General features: G+C 48.4%; 1 protein-coding gene across 1 annotated transcript in view; it reads right to left on the bottom strand.

Moving 5' to 3' along the window:
- The window catches only part of Pacsin1 (protein kinase C and casein kinase substrate in neurons 1), a 48210-nt gene that overhangs the window by 19024 nt on the left and 13940 nt on the right, over positions 1–15246 (bottom strand). The gene's annotated exons all lie outside the window — the stretch shown is intronic.

Consider the following 15246-nt stretch of genomic DNA (forward strand, 5'->3'; position numbering starts at 1 on the left):
ACTGTCCCCACCTCTCTAGGGCTGTGATTATAAGCATGTGCCACGGTGTCTCTGTTTTTTATGCAAGCACTAGGGATTTGAACTCAGATCCTTAAGCTCTTGAGTAAAATACTGACCGAGCCATGTTCATGCTCCCCAGATTTTGTCGTTGTTGTTGTTTTTAAGACTTATTTTATTTATACCTGTGCCTACAGAGACAGGAGACCTTGGTTCTCCTAGAGCTGGAGGGATTCTCTTCAGACATGGGGGGCTGGGATTCAAAGTCAGGTCCTCTGAAAGAGCAATACACGCTGGGCCATCTCTCCAGCCACTCGTGTGTGTGTGTGTGTGTGTGTGTCTGTGTGTCTGTGTGTGTGTGTGTCTGTGGCTGTGTCTGATGCAGCCCTTAAATCTGCTATGGAACTGAGACTGGTCTTGAACTCCTGATCTTTCCACCTCTGCCTCCTTTTTAAAAAAAAAAAAAAAAAGGTTTATTATTTTATGTATATAAGTTCACCATTACTCTCTTCAGACACACCAGAAGAGAGCATCAGATCCCATTACAGATGGTTGTGAGGCACCATGTGGTTGCTGGGAATTGAACTCAGGACCTCTGGAAGATCAGTCAGTGCTCTTAACCGCTGAGCCATCTCTCCAGCCCGTGCCTCTGCCTCCTAAGTATCCCATTTTATAGACTGGGTCTGGGCATCAGAGTCATAAAAGCTCTCCAGTTGGCTGCTGGCACCCGGGCCTCTGATGCCAACTCTGAGGCCCCTTAAGGAACACCACATACACATGTGATCCATGTACCCACGTGTGTCAGCGCACACTCCTACTCACAACCCACATGTACATCTATTACGTGTATTCGCATGCGTGCATTTCCACAAGCCTGTGAACCAGCTCACCTGTGCACAAGAAGCACACGTACAATACTAATATTAGCCCATCACATGTCTTTAAGACGAGTGCACACATGCGTACACTGAACCAGAACCCACAACACACAAACTTCCTATATAATCCCAGCTACGCATCTGAGCCCTCGCCGCCGGGTGTGAGGATGCTCTCCTGAATGCAGGAAAGTGCCCTGAGCCAGGCCTGACACATGAACTGCTCCACAGACAGGGTGTGACCATGGGGCTCCTCCCCGCACTAAGGAGCTGGGCCATTTGGCTCAGCTGTGCTGCTGAGGGAAGACCCGTAGGGCAGAGACAGTCCACCACTGCCCCCACCCTGAAACTCCTGATGCTACCTGGAGCCGCTGGCCCTGGGCTCACTCACCCCTATTGCAGACCGGCCACCTTCTGAGCTCCAGACTCGGCACAGCCCTGTGACCTGACCCAGGAGGAGTGGTGGCCTGAGACCAAACACTGGACCAGGGACCAGGATATACAGCATGATCTACAGGACATCTGTCCGCAGCTGACACTACAATAACGCCTGAGGTAAGGGTCACTGTAGCATCTGTCCCTTGGTGACCCTTCTCTGCTGATGACAGTCTTGTCTGAGAAAAAAACCACACATTCTGTGGCTAACACCACTCTGACCCTTGGCACACTGAGGGCAGAGGGGACCAATCTGGACCATAGACGGCTCTCTCCATCACAAGGACACAGGGCTGTGCTATTGCTTATGACTCAAGGTTCACACTCCCTTCCTGTGTATTTCCCCATCTGCATCTCCTTGTCCTCCCGTAATTGATGAAGCAAAGCCTCCTATTCCCCGGAATCACGGCACACTGTGGTATCTTTGCTTGTAGTTGCTCCTAGAACAAGATCAGTGCAAGTTGCACTCTGGGGTCAGAGAGTTCCTCACACATTCCATGGGTCCCCGGCCTCCCCGCTAAGATGCATGCCCCAGTCTTCTTTCTTGGGCCGAGCTTCACCCCAACCCAGCACTGCTCCCCAGAGAGGGCAGATAAAACAGAAGACAGAAACAAAATGGGGGGTGGGGGGAAAGTCTGTTTGGTTTTGTTTTTCCTTTTTTCAGTGCTGGGCATTGAAGCAGGGCTTCACACATGGGGTGACAGTGCTCTCCCAGTATGAGGCACCCCCAGCCATTACTATATATATAATACATATGTCTGTGTATATATATATATATGTATATGTGTGTGTGTGTGTATATATATATATATATATATACATATACATATATATGTGTATATATATTTATATAATTTATTTGTTGGGGCAAGAGAGCTCTTGGGTTAAGAGCCTTGGCTGCTCTTTCAGAGGTCCTGAGTTCAGTTCCTAGAACTTACTTGGTAGCTTATGACTGTCTGTGTGATGGTTTGCATATGCTCGGCCCAGGGAATGGCACTATTAGGAGGTGTGGCCCTGTTGGAGTGGGTGTGGCTTTATTGGAGTAGGCGTGGCCTTGTCGGAGTAGGTGTGTCACTGTGGGTATGGGCTTTAAGACCCTTCAGCCTTCAGATGAAGATGTAGAACTCTCAGCTCCTCCTGCACCATGCCTACTTGGATGCTGCCATGTTCCCGCCTTAATGATAATGGACTGAACCTCTGAACCTGTAAGCCAGCCCCAATTAAATGTTGTCCTTATAAGAGTTGCCTTGGGCTGGTGAGATGGCTCAGTGGTTAAGAGCACTGACTGCTCTTCCAGAGGTCATGAGTTCAAATCCCAGCAACCACATGGTGGCTCACAACCATCCATAATGAGATCTGATGCCCTCATATGGGTGTCTGAAGACAGCTACAGTGTACTTACACAAAATAAATAAATAAATTCTTATTTAAAAAAAAAAAAAAAAAAAAAAAAAAAAAAAAGAGTTGCCTTGAGGGAACCGGCAGCGGTGGCACAGCCCATAAGCCCTCTATCCTGCAGAGGGCCCCTCTGCGCTCTCTTTCTGACCCATGTGTTCGAATCCCGCTCTCCTCCCACGTCTCGTGGGGGGAAAAAAAAAAGAGTTGCCTTGGTCATGGTGTCTGTTCACAACAGTAAAACCCTAACTATAACTGTCTGTAATTCCAGTTCCAGGAGATCAAGCACCTTCTTCTGGCCTCCAAGGGCAACAGGCATGCATATGATGTATGACATACAAGCAAAAAGAACACATAAAATAAAAAACAAATCTAAAATTCTACAGAGGTAGAAATACAAATGGCCCACTTTAGAGTCACACGTGTCTCTTCCTCACTAAACAGCATCTGATTGAGCGTTTTTCAGAAGGAGAACAGGAGAGCGAGTCAAGTGGAAGACGACAAGAACGGCATTAAAAAGAGAGTCCAGATCTGGAGGGATGGCTCAGCAGTTACAGGCACCGACTGTTCAGCCTGAAGTCCTGAGTTTAATTCCCAGCAACCAGACGGTAGCTCACAAGCACCTGTAATGAGATCTGATGGCTTCTTCTGTCTGATGTGCTTGTCTGTCATGCAGGCACACACGCAAATAGCATGTACATATAAATGAAGAAACCTTTATGAGAAAGTGAGACTATGAGACTGTAGTTAACGGGGGAAAGGGGATTTTAAAAGGAACAACGTGGGATCAATAGGAATAAGAGTTTGGCCTTATGATGAGTTTTATAAAGACAGTAAGTTTATTTATAAGGGACGCAGGATATTATGTGGAAGTATGTATGTTGCATGTATGTATGAGCCAGGTGTGGGGGTACACACCTTTCACCCCAGTACTAAATAGGCTGAGGCAGGCAGATCTCTGAGAATTCAAGGCCAGCCTGGTCTACAGAGTGAGCTCCAGGACACCACTGCTGTGGTAGGCCATGGGAAATGGCACTATTAGGAGGTGTGGCTTTGTTGGAGGAAGTGTGTCACTGTAGGGGGTGGGCTTTTAGCTCTTTTACTGTTCAAGCTCTGCCCAACATAGGAGACCCTCCTCCTGGATGCCTTCAGAGTAAGACACAGACCTCTTGGCTCCTCCAGCGTCATGTCTGCCTGGATGCTGCCACGCTTCCCACCATGATGATAATGGACTGGACCTCTGAACCTGTAAGCCAGCCCCAATGAAATGTTGTCCTTCTAAGAGTTGCCATGGTCATGGTGTCTCTTCACAGCAATAAAACCCTAACTAAGGCTCTTTTGGACGTCTCTTTTAATGGTCTAGAATTATTTATTTTTATTTATGTCTGTGAGTGTTTTGCTGAGCCATCTCTCCAGTCCTACAATTTTGTATCTTATGTGTGCATGTGTTGCACTCAGGTGGTCAGACTTTGCTCCACACACCTTCATCTCCTGAGTCATACCTATCACCAGCACCCCCCCCCCCTCCCCCAACAAGTCTCTAGTCTTCATTCTAGGACAAAATCTCGAGAAGTTGCCTGGCCTGGCTTTGCCCTCACTCCGCAGCCCAGGCTGGCTGTCACCTTTCGATCCTGGTGTGCATCCCAGGTGTGTACCACCGGGCCCTGGATGTTAGTAATGACTAGAACCTAATCCACATCCATCACATAAGTCCCTGTCAGCCAGAAGACTGCTGCCAGTGAACTAAGCCAGCCACAAACTATAGAAAGTACCACAACACTGGAGATGTTGGTACACAGTGGCAAGCACCTTCGAACTAGAGGGTTCAGTTGCCCTGCCAATCACGAGACAGCCACAACGCCCACTAGAAAACAGGCTCTGAGACTGAGCCATTTTCTCAAGGTGATAAAGTCAAGAAAGAGCCAGGCTGGGCCTCTCTGAGGCGATCGTTATGATCTTTGTGACTGCATGGTGAAGGACTTATCTGGAAAACATGGCTAGAGGCACTTGAAGTCTGTAAGGCTCAGAGCCAAGTTCGGTCCTCATCCTCAGCAGACCAAAGGCAAAACAGTCATTGTATCTGAAATATCGGAAGCAGTGGGCATCAGGGCCAACATCTAGCCTTGGAAGAAGTCCACTGTCAGCCATCCTTGGTCCGAGAGGGCTCCAGAGGGGAGGGATTGGGTTCCCAGGTGCTGTAGGGCGCGCACGCGCACACACACACACACCAGCCCCCAAGCCAAGTTCATCTTTCCTCCAGAGAAGCTCTTTGGAGGCTGAATACAGCTGCCCCTCCCAATGAGTTTGACCCAACCCATCTGCTGCCTGGCAGACCCAAGTCCTGCCATTCTACACACTGACACCAGACAGACCCTGTGAGAGGAGCAGACCCCTCCTGTTGCCTTCTCTCTCCATGGAGAGCATCCTTCCCACACCACCCCTACCATTAGCCTAATCTGCCCCACCTACTTCAGGGAAGCTCCTCCCCCACCTCCCATGACCCTGTCACAGCCTTCTGCCCCCCTCCCCACAATGTGCAGCTTCAGTTCTCCCATGACTAACCTCTGCCCTTGTTCCTACTCCTTAATCAGGACAGCCTAGACAAGGACCATGTGATACATAGGGCCACACAGCAGCTGCTCTCAAGCCCTCCCCTGTGACACCCACTTCTGTCACCCCTGCTGTGGCTTCTTGTCAGCCCCCAAAACACTCACTGCCCCTGCCCCCACTCTGGCACAATTATCCACGTGTTTCCCAGCACCAACACCAATGCAATCAGGACTCATTAGCTCTGATTTGCATGTCATTTGCATAATGTTCTCTTGGCTGCCAAAATGCCAGAATCCTCCTCGACCCCTGAGCAGCTCTGCAGAAACAAAACAGACAAGGCTCCACTGAGGGTCTGTATAGGAGGTTGAACACATGGGCACTGGGAAGTGAACAGGCAGAAGCCGTATCTGAGCCCTTCGGCCCGGAGGGCACTGGACGCCCACTGAGCAGACTGCTGACTCCAGGCAGCAGGCACAGGGCTTGGTAAGTAGGAAAACCCAAGTCTAAGGCACCACTGCTCAAAATCTAGGTCCAAGGCTGGGCGTGAAGGTCAGTGGGAGAGGACAGACCTAAGCCTGTGGGAGGGTAAGGGTTACACACACACACACACAGATACACATGGAGACATATACACATACACACACACAAAGATACACACACAGACATACACACAGATACACATGTAGACACAGATATACAGATACACACACGCAGATTCACACATAGATATACACAGACATAAACACATATACACACAGATACACACATATACAGATACACACATATACACACATATATACACAGACACACACATACACAAACATACATACACACAGATACACATACATATACACATATACACACACATACACATACATACACAGATACACACATACGTATACACAGATACACACAGATACACACATACACACATATACACATACATACATATACATACATACACACATACACAGATTCACATACATACACACATACATACAGATACACAGATTCACATACATACACACATACATACAGATACACACATATGCACAGATACACACATATGCACAGATAACATACATACACACAGATACATACATACATATACACCCATATACACATATACACACACACACGTATACAGATACATACATACACACCCATACACACATATACACACACACACGTATACATAGATACATACATACACATACATACACACATACAGATACACACACATACACACAAATACACACACACACACATACACACACATACAGATACACATACACACAAATACACACATATATATATACACACATACACACAGATACACATATACACACATACACACACATACACATAGATAAACACATACACACAGATACACACAGACACACACATATACACACACACATACATATACACAGTGATACACACAGAGGAAGACAGACGGAGACACAAAGAGACAAAGAAACTGAGAAAAGAGACAGAGCCAGCAGAGACAGAGGGCAAGCACAGTCTGCACTGCCCACCCAGACATGTAGCACTCTGGCCTCACCGCAGGCATCCCAAATCAGAATCTGCAGTTCACAAGCCTGGGACTCTATGCACGAGATCCCTGTCAACACACAGCTGGAAGATGAAGCCGGCACCAACACTGTGTTGTGTCTGGATAAATCCCATGTGAGTGTCTTGAGTATGTTCAGCAAGTACTTCCTGAATACCTACTATGTGCAGTGTTATCTTTTAGAGAAGGGTCGGGCACACAGTAGACAACGAGGCTTACGCCATCCACAAGATCAGGGACATTTCATGCCAAAAGGGGAGTTACATGATAAATAATGTAATGTCAAACCCTAGCTTGTGTTATCTGGAAAAATAATGTTGGCTAAAAGAAAAGACTGCGAATGTGAAGCTGTTTTAGAGCTCGCGGTGCTGGGGATGGGGCCCGGGGAAGCTCTCTACCACTGAGCTACACCCCCAGCTACAGCCTCCCTTTGAAGAGGTGACATTTGAACAGACTTAAATAGAGGGAGAGAGGGAGATGTGTGATGATTTGTGGGCAGAGCGTTTCTGGCAGAGAAAACAGACAAGGCGAGTGTCCTGAAGTGGGAGGGACCCAGATCTATTGGATGGATGGATGGATGGATTGATGGATAGATGGATGGATAGATATAGGGGTGGGCAGGTGGGTGAGTAGAAGGATGATTGGATGGATGGATATAGGGGTGGGCAGGTAGGTGGGTAGATGGACGATTGGATGGATGGATAGATGGGTGGATGAATGGATGGATGGATATAGGAGTGGGCAGGTGGGTGGGTAGATGGACGATTGGATGGATGGATGGATATAGGGGTGAGCAGGTGGGTGGGTAGATGGACGATTGGATGGATGGATGGATATAGGGGTGGGCAGGTGGGTGGGTAGATGGATGATTGGATGGATGGATGGATGGATGGATGGATGGATGAGTGGATGGGCATAGGGGTAGGCAGGTGGGTAGATAGATGGATGGATGATTAGATGGATGCAAAATTGGATGAATGGATATTGGATGGATGGATGAATGGATGGATGTACAGGGGTACAGGTGGATGGATGGATGAATGATTGGATGGACTGATGGATGATTGGATGGACAGATGGACAGATGGGTGTAGGGGTAGGCAGGTGATGGATGATTGGATAGATGGATGGTTAGATGGGTGGATGGATGGGTGGATGGATGGGTGGGTAGGTGGATAGATATGTGTAATGTGCACACCTTTAATCTCAGCACTGGTGAGGCAGAGGCAGGCAAGTTCAAAGCTAGCCTGGCCTATATAGTGAGTTCCAAGCCAGGCAGGGCTATATAGTGAGACCCTGTTTCAAGAAACAATAGAAGGTAGATGGACAGGTGGACGGGAATGGTTGGGTGGGTCGGTAGATAGGTGGGTGGATTATGGATCAGTGAATGGGTAGATAGTGGGAGTTGTGTGGATGGGGAGATGGATGATGGGTGGGTGGATGAGTGGATGGGTGTCGGGAAGGATTACCCAGACGGAGAACAAGGACAGGGTAACAGAGAGGAAGCAGGGCTCCTATGCTGTAGAACCTTGTCAGCCATGATGAACATGCAAATGTACTCTGTAATGGTGGAAGGAGCCTTTCTTGCTGGTTCGCTGGAAGATTCAACAGGAAAATGAAAACAACAGAGGAGGGGAAGCAGTGAAGTTGAGGGCAGAGACAGAAGGGTGCAGAGCTCAGAGAATATTCAGTCTGAACCACAGGAAGAAAATGGGTTGTTGGGAAGAGGAACGGACAGAGGATGTTTAAGCATAAGCAAAGATGGAGCATGTTGTCTGAGTCCAGACAGAGACGGTGCAAAAGGAGACCTAAAAAGACATCCAAAGGGCTGGAGAGATGGCTCAGCGGTTAAGAGCACTGACTGCTCTTCCAGAGGTCCTGAGTTCAATTCCCAGCAGCCACATGGTGGCTCGCAACCATCTGTAATGGGGTCTGATGCCCTCTTCTGGTGTGTCTGAAGACAGTGACAGTGTACTCATATAAATAAAATAAATAAATAAAATCTGTTTTAAAAAAAGGCATTCAAAGAAAGGGCAGGAAAGCAAACAAAGACACCCAGATAGATAACACAAACCAGCAACACCAAGGCGAGCAAACACAACACTGGGTTCTCAAGAACCAGAAAACACGGGGCTGAGAAGCAGCGCTTTGTCCAAGGGAAAACAGACGACAGTGGCTTTGACAGAACTCCTGTGGGTGACTTGGGGTCAGGTCTCAGCGACAGACTCAGAGTGCCTGGCAACACACCTGGGCACATCCTGCTGGGGAGCAAGGTGGAAGAGGAGAAGCATGGAGGAGCACAGGCTCGCTTCTCTGGAACTCTCTATAGTGTGTGTTGAAGTAACAAAGTAACAATTATCTGGCTGTTAGCACATTGTCTCTGTGCTCTCACAGTATGGGCAAGATATTTAAATCAGCTTAAAGGACTTTTCCTTAAAGGCTTTTCTAATCCTCCCCAAAGAATAAAACAACATCAAGGTGACAAGTGGATAAATATTAAAATATACATTTAAGTCGGGTGTGGTGGAGCACACCTTGAATCCCGTCCCTGGGGAGGCAGAAGTGGGAGAACTGGTGTGAGTTCAGGTCATCCGGGTCTACACAGTGGATCTAAGACAGCCAGGACTACTCAGTGAAACTGTCTCAGTCAATTCCCCAGTTTCATTAATTAATAACATAGCCACGGCCACCAACTGGACACTCCTGAAGCAAGAAGTCCGAGGGACAGCAGACACTAAGAGGGGTCACCAAAGCACCTGATGCAGGGTCGGGGTGTGGCTCACTTGACAGAGCGCTCCCTAGCATACATGAAGCCCTGGCTTCTATCACCTTTACCGCATAAAACAAGGTAATGCTTAGCAGGCAGATCTCCATAAGTTCGAGGCCAGCCTGGTCTACAGAGTGAGTTCTGGGACAGCCGGGGCTACGCAGAGAAACCCTGTCTTAAAAAAACAAACAAACAAACAAACAAACAAAAACAAAACCATAAGTTGGGGATCTGCTTCATCCATTAAAAAAGAAGAAAAGGAAGAGAGGGAAGACGAGGAAGGGGAGGAAGCATAGGGGAGGGGGAGGGGAGGGAGAGGAAAACACAAGTCCAACGCCAGGCCTCCGGGAAGCCAAGGCTTGGCCCTGCACCTCATACTCCAGCCTCCTCTGCCGTGACCCCCAACAGCGCTCACACTTAGGGATGCAGCTGCCTCTACAGTCATGGGCTATATTTAGAGATGACGCTCGGTGCTCCATAAAACAGCATTAGCAATAACGTGAGGCAAACGGGGCCCAGTCGCCCCCAGGCCCTCACGACACCCAGGCACTCTGGGCCGGGCGTTCCAGGCCCTCAGAACACCCAGGCACTCTGGGCCGGGGCATCCCATGTCTATTTCTGCAATTTCAACCTGTAGGGGAACAATGGGGGACATCCAACTCAAGTGTGGAAGTCAAGTGCGAAAGTAAATGTCTTGTACCACACAGTCCTTCCTCCTCTGTCTTCCTGACCTTCCCGGAGGCATGTGGGGGAGGGCATAGGGTGTGGTTCGGTGATATGCATGTGCTTAGCATGTTCGAGGGAGGCCCTGGGTTCCATCTCCAGTGCACACACAGGCTTGCACACAGGTGGCCGAGTGTACGCATGCACGCACAGACACACACAGAGGTACACACACATACACACACACAGTGGAGAGGAGTACAGAGACCACACACATAGTTTGGTGTCCACTAAGGTTTTCCCGACTCCGCACTGGCTGACATATAGGGCTTTCTTGGGATCTGTGGAATTCAAGTGCATTCCTGGCCTGACTCCACCAGGTCCAACGGGAACACACACACCCATCCCGCTCAGACATGTTAAAAACATGCAGATATGCCGGGCAGATATGCCGGGTGGTGGTGGCGCACGCCTTTAATCCCAGCACTTGGGAGGCAGAGACAGGCGGATTTCTGAGTTCGACACCAGCCTGGTCTACAGAGTGAGTTCCAGGACAGCCAGGGCTACACAGAGAAACCCTGTCTCCAACCCCCCCACCCCACCCACCCCCCCAAAAAAAAAAACCACGCAGACATTTCCAAGTGTCTCCTGGGAGCAGGTGACCCCAGACTGAGGAGCTTTTCGGCAGAGTGGTACTTGTTAAAGCACAGACTGCAGGCTGCTGTGATTCAGCTCTGTTATCCAAACTTGGAAGGCTGAGGCAGGAGGATGTCTATCTAGTTCAAAGTCTGCCTGGGCTACAAAGTGATCAAGGGGAAATTGGATTAACTCAATACGACCCTGTCTCAAAACAATAAGTAAAAACATAAGCTTAGCCCATCAGTGATGGTGCAGGCCTTTAATCCCAGGACTCAAGAGGTTGGAGCAAATGGATCTCTGAGTTCGAGGCCAGCCTGGTCTACAGAGTGAGTTCCAGGACAGCCAGGGCTACACAGAGAAACCCTGTCTCAAGAAAATAAAAATAAATAAATAAATAACAAAAATAACAAAAACAAACAAACAAAAAACCCGTACAGCAGCTTGTATTAGAATTGCCTTCCTTGGCAGGCTGGGTAATATTCCATCTTATATGCACAACATGTTTTGTTTGTCCGTTCAGTTGCCACTGAACATGCTGCCGCCATTGAGAACAATGATGCTTGAGGCCCTATATCTACTTAGTATCTCTTTTGAAAACCTTCTTTGAGGTACTTCAACTTCTCAGTATCTAGAAGAATTGGGAACAAAGATTTCAGCTTCTGGATCACCCGGAGTACCAGCTGTTCTCCCGGTTGGCTGCACGGTTTTGGAATCCCGTGCAAAGCACCAGGTCCCAGTGCTCCCACATCCTCCTCGACAATGACCGTTTTTTCTATTTTGGGGCTAATGGCCATCACCAGCAAGTGTGAAGTGGCATCTTTTGTGGACTTGATTTGCATTTTGTTAGTGATTACTGACGTCGGACACTGTTTTACCCACCATCTGTGTGTCTTCTCAGGCGAAGTGTCTATTCAAAGCCTTTTCCTGCTTGTTTTTGGTTTTTTTGTTTTTTTCTTTTGGCTTTCAGTTGTGCAGAGCTGGGGGTGGAAGCCAAGGCCTTGCAAGTCCCCAACCTCCCAGCTACAGTGCTTGCTTGTTGTTTTTTATTTTTTGGTTTTTTTGAGATCAGTTGTCTTAGTTAGGGTTTTACTGCTGTGAACAGACACCATGACCAATGCAACTCTTATAAGGACAACATTTAATTGGGGCTGGCTTACAGGTTCAGAGGTTCAGTCCATTATCATCAAGGCGGGAACATGGCAGCATCCAGGCAGGCATGGTGCAGGAGGAGCTAAGAGTTCTACATCTTCATCTGAAGGCTGCTAGCAGAATACTGACTTCCAGGCAGCTAGGATGAGGGTCTTAAGGCCACACCCTCAATGACACAGCTACTCCAACAAGGCCAAGCCCACTCCAACAAGGCCACACCTCCAAATAGTGCCACTCCCTGGGCCAAGCATATACAAACCATCACATAGGGTCACCAGGCTAGCCTTGTTCTTGAAAGAGAAGGTACATTCTGTAGACTAGGTTGGTCTTGAACTCAGAGATCCATCTGCATCTGGCTCCCAAGTGCTGGGATTAAATGAGTGAGCCACCACAACCTACTAAAAATTATTATTAATTTAATTTTTTATTTATGTTTCTGTGTGCCAATGTTCAGTGTATATGAGTGCCCAGGGAGGGCAGAGGAGAGTGCCAGACCCCTGGAGATGAGTGACAGGCTGTTGGAGTCCTCTCATGTGGGTCCTTGGAACAGAACATGGGCAAGAGTAGCCAGTGCTTTTAACGGGAGTTATCTCTCTGGGCCTATTTTCATGGTTTGGTTTTGGTTTGTTTTTTTTGAGACATGGTCTCACTCTGTTGCCCCGAATGGCCTAGAATTCAGAGCTCCTCCTGCCTCTGTCTCCCGAGAGTTAGCATTAGAGCTGGAAGCCGCCATGCCCCATGCCCAATTACATGCCCACTTTTGTTGAATCACATAAATTCTTCATTCCTGGACATGGTAGCTTGCATCTGTAGCAGCAGCACACGGCTAGGGCAGGAGAATAAAAAAATCCAAAATCAGCCTAAACAACTGAGTGACTGTGTCACGTGTAACCGTGGAGGTCAGGAGGCAACATACACAAGTCAGTATCCTCCATTCTGCCGTGTAGGTCCCCACAGCAATGTCTTCACGCTTGTCAACAAGCGTCTCCCAGGCTCCCAGCACCATTTCTGCTTTGATTCTATTTTCCAGATTTATTTTTTTTAATATTTTATTTTAAAGATTTATATTTTTCCACACCGATTTGTATTTTTCCACACTGACGAATGTTTTGCCCAGGTACATGTATGCATGAGCATCATGGGCATGCAGTGCCTGAGGAAGCCAGAAGGGGGCGTCAGATCCCCTGGAATTGCAGTTACAAACAGTTGTGAGCTTCCATGTAGTGCTGGGAACTGAACCCCAGTCCTCTGAAAGAGCAGCCAGTGCTCTTAACCACGGAGCCATCTTCTCCAGCCCCTAGATTTACTTTTATTTTATATGGTGTGAGTATCTTGACTGTATATATGTCTGTGTGCTACATTCAATCCCAGTCAGTGCCTTCAGAGGCCAGAAGAGGGCCTTGACTTCCCTGGAACTGGAGCTATGGATGGCTATGAAGAGACATAAATGATGGAGATCTGACCAGGTCCCCTGCAAGAGCAAGCAGCGCCCTCCGCGGCTGAGCCGTCTCCCAGACACCTTTCTTACTTTTAAAGTTTATGTCTATGAGTTTGATAGATGATAAAGTGTGGAGGAAACTCTCTCAATATTTCTGGTTCTTTAGGAGTTAACATTTCCAAAACCATTTATTTATCTATCACTGGTTTGGTTATATTAAGCCCAGAGCCGGGAACATACTAAATAAACATACCTGTCACCCCGTGTTACGTCCCCAGTACCCAAGCCTCCTCCTCACATACACACAGTCACTGCAAGAGTTAAGGAAGAGATGTCAGCCATTCACACGTTAGTATAATTAAGTCTACTCAGCTAGCTCTCCCCCTCTGCCTCTCTGAAAATCCGGCTCACTTGGTGGGGAGGGGAGGGGAGAGATTAGAAATCCTGATGAAGACAGAAAAGCAAGTAAGAGGTGCTCCTGACAGGCGTGAACAGTGAAAGGCTTCGGTAGGCCTGGGGGCACAGGAGGCATGAGAACTTTGAGTTCAAAAGCAGCCTGGGTGGTCTCAAAAAAAAAAAAAAAAAAAAAAGATTTGAAAGATAGGCAGGTGGATCTCAGAGTTCAACGCCAGCCTTGTCTACTGAATGAGTCCCAGGATAGCTAGGGCTGTGCAGAGAAACCCTGTCTCAAAAAGCAAAAGAAAGGAGAAAGAGGGGGAGGAGGAGGAAGAGGAAGAAGAGGAAGTGGAGGAGGAAGTGGAGGAAGAGAAGGAGGAGGAGGAAGAGGAGGAAGGGGAAGAGGAGGAAGAGGAGGAGGAGGAAGAGGAGGAAGAGGAGGAAGGGGAAGAAGAGGAGGAGGAGGAAGAGGAGGAGGAGGAAGAAGGAGGTGAGGAGGAGGGAGAGGGGGAGGAGGAAGAAGAAGAAGAAGAAGAGGAGAACAAGAAAAAGAAAGATGTCTCCACTGGTGAAGCGAGCACGGAGAACCTGTATTCCACGTCCTAGAGTCCATGCAAAAAGCAAAGCTCCACGGCTTTGTGGAGTTGGAGAGCTCTAGCCTAACTCAGCCTGTGAGCCTGTGACCTCCAAGAGACTCTGTCTCAAAAGGTAGAAGGTTAGGCATGGTGGCCCAAGCCTTTCATGCTTCACTTGGGAAAGGGACACAGGAGGAACCGTGGTTCAAGACCAGCCTGAGCTACAAGGAAAAAGAGCAGTGCCGTCAGCCTCTGAGGACCAGCAGGGCTACTGAGTGAGGCTAACCACAGGCACTGAGCTGTCCAGCGCAGCACAGCACAGAAACAGACAAGGGTGTGACCTGGAAGTGGGTGCAGTCAGTCCTGAACCGTTTCCAGAAAATGGAGGCTGTGGGAGACCGGTTAAACCTGGATTGCCATCTACAGTTCTATCAAAGGGTCTCCGCCCCTAACTTACCACGTGATTTTGCACAGGAGACTGGCCTCAGTTTCCCTCTCTGTGAATCTGCTTGCGATGTTCTCTTGTACCTTGGGGGACTGCTAGGAGGGCAGAGGGAGCTGTCCCTCAGACAGAGGGAGTCACTGCTGCAGTGGGTGTCCCTGTGATCCCTACTGGAGCCAGGCGTCAGAGGCAGCAGGATCTATCCCGGTTCCTGTACCCCTCAAGCAGCTGAAGGCATTTGGATGGGCCAGGCCACCCTATGGCTGTGGATTGTGTGATGATGTGTCATCGAGGATTGGGTGCTGGGATCAGACCTCAGGTATAAACACTTCCCAGAGGCCCCCAGATCCTC

Source organism: Arvicanthis niloticus, chromosome 20 (genome assembly GCF_011762505.2).
Source record: "Arvicanthis niloticus isolate mArvNil1 chromosome 20, mArvNil1.pat.X, whole genome shotgun sequence".
Lineage (NCBI taxonomy): Eukaryota > Metazoa > Chordata > Mammalia > Rodentia > Muridae > Arvicanthis > Arvicanthis niloticus.